This window comes from Notothenia rossii (assembly GCF_949606895.1).
Source record: "Notothenia rossii genome assembly, chromosome: 6".
Taxonomy (NCBI): Eukaryota; Metazoa; Chordata; class Actinopteri; order Perciformes; family Nototheniidae; genus Notothenia; species Notothenia rossii.
This window is the reverse complement of record NC_136909.1, coordinates 20,790,890-20,795,889: the sequence shown is the minus strand read 5'-3', so window position 1 is coordinate 20,795,889 and position 5,000 is coordinate 20,790,890.

Here is a 5,000-nt window from a genome sequence, read left to right as displayed (position 1 = left end):
ATCTGAGAAAAATAGCTGAGTCCCTCATTTGTCACAGCAGCACAATTGTGTCCCCATTACAAATTGAGAGCATATTTTTCTTTTTCCTCGACATGCAGTTGTACAGTGTTTCATGGTAAGTGTGTCCTCTTCCAAGAATCAAGTGGAATGTGACCATATGTGCTAATTGTTGTACGATTTCTACAGAGTTTCATCATGTCTCCATTAGAATCAATTTTCAGCATTTAAAGTGATTTGTTATGTTTTATCCACTGTGATATATACCATAAGTCATGCTCTGCCCACACAACTCTTTGAACTGGTGTTTGTTTGGGTGTGTCAAATTGCATGTGTGTACGTGTGCGTGTGTGCATTTGCTCAACCATATGCTGTAGATCATGGCTGTGACTGCCTCTACACATGTTAGGACACACAGATTAACCACCACAACCATTCAAAAAAACATCCAGATGACATGACCTGCGCACTACTTCTTCTGTCCTGACAAAATCTACTTTGGCTTGTTGTCTTTGTGATCAGAGACGCAGACGGATGTCCTTGTGGCTCTCAGCCAACGTACACAACACACATTGTGGGTTTGCAACCGGCTTATCGCTTTTGTTGCATGTCACCTCTTGCTTTTCCTATTTGAGTTCACTAAACAGGAAAGCCCTAAGATAAAACAAAGGGACAACAAAGAGGAGAAACGATCAGTGGCTAACATAACAAAGCATGGCCGAGGGGAGCAGGTCTGTCAGACAGACTGAACCCATCTGGACCTGATCGTCTCTGCAGCACCACAACTCCACATGTTGCCTTTGATACGACTCCACTCACAGCTGATCTTGATAAAATTGGAGGTTTGTGGTACGTAGGTTTATGTGTGTCTGTGTGTGTCTGTGTGCATGTGTGCTAGTCTGTATGTGTGTGGTTGTATGTGTTTGCAAGTTTTAATATGTGCATTTTTACCTCAAACTGTGTCACTTCCACATCGTCTAGTTCCACACCCCCTGAACCTACCCATACACACACATTTAAACACACACACATGCACACACAGTCGCACATGTTTTCCATTTAGGTTTTAATTTCCCTCCTTCTCCCCTTTTCCTTTCGTCTGTTTAAACAGCCGGCAAGCTGCCTGTAAAAGCCCTGATCTGTTTACATGATGGGCTGCCTGGTGCTAGGCTGTTTAATGCACAGTCATAAATTATACAAGAACTCGGCAAACTGGGAATGAACACCATACTGCGGCTTCAACAAATGCCAAAAACCTGTTTCTCATGGCTTGGATCCGGGACACCCTTGAACTATAATATGTCTCGGCTATTTTTTCACCACAGATAAGAGGAAATCCCTTACAGTCACCATGAATGAAAAAATCCCCTACATGTAAAATACATTTTGAGTAGTAAATCATCCCTTATTAATGCATTATTTCTCTACAATGTATTATTTTTTTTCCTTGAAAGTGTGATTTTTTTTGTGGGCACTTCAAGGCACTTTAGTCCTTCGGAAAAAAAACCCGTGACATTGCAAACAATATGTTAATCATTACCTTCTATGATTATAATAAGCCCTGCACATAAAGTATTATTAACAGTCCCTCCAAACATTAGAGTTGGTTTTACATAAAAACACAGTGATTAATGGACATGACCACAATCAAAAATGTCCATTTAAGGAAAGGCATCTAGAGAGGAAACGGGGCAAATCAAAACCAACATTGCTAAAACCAAGCATTGCTGATTATAAGGAAAAAACCTTCACTATGTCTAAAGTAAAGAGCAATAAAAACATGATCGTAATCACAGTTGGGATTTTGACCAAAATGAAGGTGAACACTAAAAGATCAAGTCATTAAATATCCACCCTATCTGCTTCAATATAAATTGCATCCCAACTTTCATTTGAAAAATGTGTATATAGAGTTGGCATGAACCGTTATGTGGGAAGTCCAGACTTAAACAATGTTCACACATGTTATCTCCATCATCTGTGTTGCTTCAGTTTTCCACAGTGATCACAGCATCGCTCTCTAAAGGCTTGAAACCAGAGACTGTGGGCATGATGTCATCTGTAGACCAACACCGAGCAGTGGAGACGCTAGGGACGTGACAGCAGTGATTTACTGAAGGTTCAAACATGCAGGCAGTGCAGTTAAATCCAACAAGGTTGCAGTGAGTTAATAGCCACTGAAGTTGCACATTTTCACGAGGTGAACTGTTTATTGAATGTCAAAAATCTGAATGACTACATGTGATAAACTTAAAGGTGGTGTTGTAAAATGTTGGCTGTTATTCTGTTATTCACATGAGCTCAGTGAACATCAGCACCAAGCACATCTGGGACAACATTATAATGAAGTGATGATCTGATAAGCCTCAAGTGGCAAAAAAAAAACCTTAGCTTTAAAGTCACTGTTACATTAAAATGATCTATAAAGATTATCACAAAAAAAAGGATTACATTTGAAAGATCCCCTCCAACCCCATCCCACGCTGTGGCTCTCACTCGTCTGTTGAACACGGCGGCTGCCACACACCCGTACATGACTGACTACTGACTTTGATGTTTATTTAGGTTTGTTTATTTTTTAAGAGTGGTTATATTGTGAATATATGTGTTTTGTTACTTTTAAACTCGTATTGTCTTTCATCTTTGTTGCAGCCAAAGAACCGGGCTGTAACAAATGCTCAAAACATCAACAAGTACTCTGCTTTCATATGTTTTTCCCCGGAAAAAAGCTCAACGTTTTCTTAAATTAAATATTTCTTACTCGTTGTAATCCAGAATCTATGCAGGCTTTATCAAATTATATTCATTGTACCACAATTGCCTTCAAACTATTTGTGAAAATATGCATTTACGTCCACATCTTTATTTTAGGCGAATGAACAGAGACTTTTCTCTTTCAGCAGATAAATGTGAAAAAGTGTCACACTCCAAGACGTATCAGGAAAGCTCAACTTTTTAAGCGTAGAGGGACTTCAATAAATACATTTTCAAATATTGTACAATACTAATTTGAGTATAAAAACCGAGCTTGACCCAAGGATATGCAAACTGAAATGGCCATATGAGAGACGTTTTTTTAAAATAAGTAAATAAACTTGGTCTGTTGGCATCATTCGTCCTCCTTGGCAACAGTTGGTGTTGACACTTCAGATTAGGGCCTTTTTGATCTTTGGGTGATCCTGTCATATTTTAAAATGTGAGGTGTACATCTACATGAACAGGTAACAGATTCAGGCATCCCGATGAGGTTGAATACAAACCATTGCTCTCCCTCACACTGAACCTCTAACTGGGGCACTATAAGATTGGATTTGGCACAGGGTGACTCAAATTCTTCCAAAGAGGAAACCAACCAGCGTTTCCACCTCTCCCTCAACTAAAAAAAGAAAGTGTCTCACAGGCCATGTTGATGGTATTCAAATGATGTCCTTGGTTGTCCATCAAAAACAGACAAAACAAAACAAGGGCTCTATGGGAAGGCTTGGCCTGAACCCTCACGCAAATCATCTGCTGTTGACACACACACCACCTCATGACTATGAATTCACTCTTTAAAAAGCCCTCTTGACACACACACACACACACACACACACACACACACACACACACACACACACACACACACACACACACACACACACACACACACACACACACACAAACACACACACACACACACACACACACACACACACACACACACACACACACACACACACACACTCTCTCTCTCTAACCAAACTAACCAAATGCGCTTGCACACACATTTAAATAGCACAAGGCCCAACAAAACAGATGTTTGCATATTAGCTCTCTCTCTCTGTCTCTCTCTCTCTCTCTCTTTCTCTCTCTCTCTCTCTCTCTCTCTGTCTCTCTGTCTCTCTCTCTCTCTCTCTCTGTCTGTAACACATGCACACACACAGACACACACATACATGAACGCTCTTCTTGTGGTAAGTGCACGAGAGAGTGGAATCACTCCATTTGTCGTCCCACACAAAGCTGCTTGTTCAGTCATTATCTGTGAGAGCCTCTTCTCTCCTCTACAGGCAAGATGACCGGGGCACAGCTAAAATAGCCACTTCTCCCTCATGTCACTCCTCTCTCTCCCTTGCTCCACCACTCTCCCCCTCCTCTTTTATAAACAAAGCGTAGCTATTTGTTTTAGCCACTAAAATCGGAAATAAATGGACATTTGCAAACCAAATGAGGCTTATATATGGCAGGTTCTTGTGCCCCATCCAAAGCAGAGGCTAATTGTGTGCTTCTCCACTCTAAACAAATGACTTGGGGAGAGAAAGACTTTTGAAGTGAATGAGGGGATGGGCTATTTGTTAAGGAAATCAGGAGGCCACTGAGCTCATGTACAATTACCTATTTGCGTGGTGACTGTTGCTGTCTGATCACTAAAGCAGAACACAAAGTATCACTAAGAACATTGTATCTGTCCGATCAGATTTGAGGTGTGTTGCCAGACAGTGTGGACGGTGACAAACATGTTATATACCTGGAGGCCTTTATTATCTTACAAATTTCAGCCATAAATGTTACGTTTTGTATTAGTGTGAATTAGAATGTCGCTACTCGTTGAATGAAGGTCCTTTATGCAGTACAAAGTTGGTTTTATTACTTGGTAAGAAATAATAAACCCTCCACAACTCTTGAATAGGAAAACCAACCTTCCCATTGAGTACACTAATCAAGGTAATATGCCAAAACCTACATTTCTATACCTTTTCACTTTTTAATAGCAAAACATTTGAGCACTTTTCATATTGTCTATGTATCTGTGCAGTTTAACCTTCTCTTACAAGTAAATGGTGCAGTTAGTGAAGAGTCTCAGAATGTCTTGTGTTGACGGGCCGTTTGGAGGTGAGTGGAGGACTGATGGTGAGGAACAGATGTTACAGGTGGATGCAGATGATGTAAATAAGATTAACTAAACTAGTGCCCAGATGTGAAACTGCGCTGCTGACGCTCCCCTGTGGTGGTGAGGAGGAGAC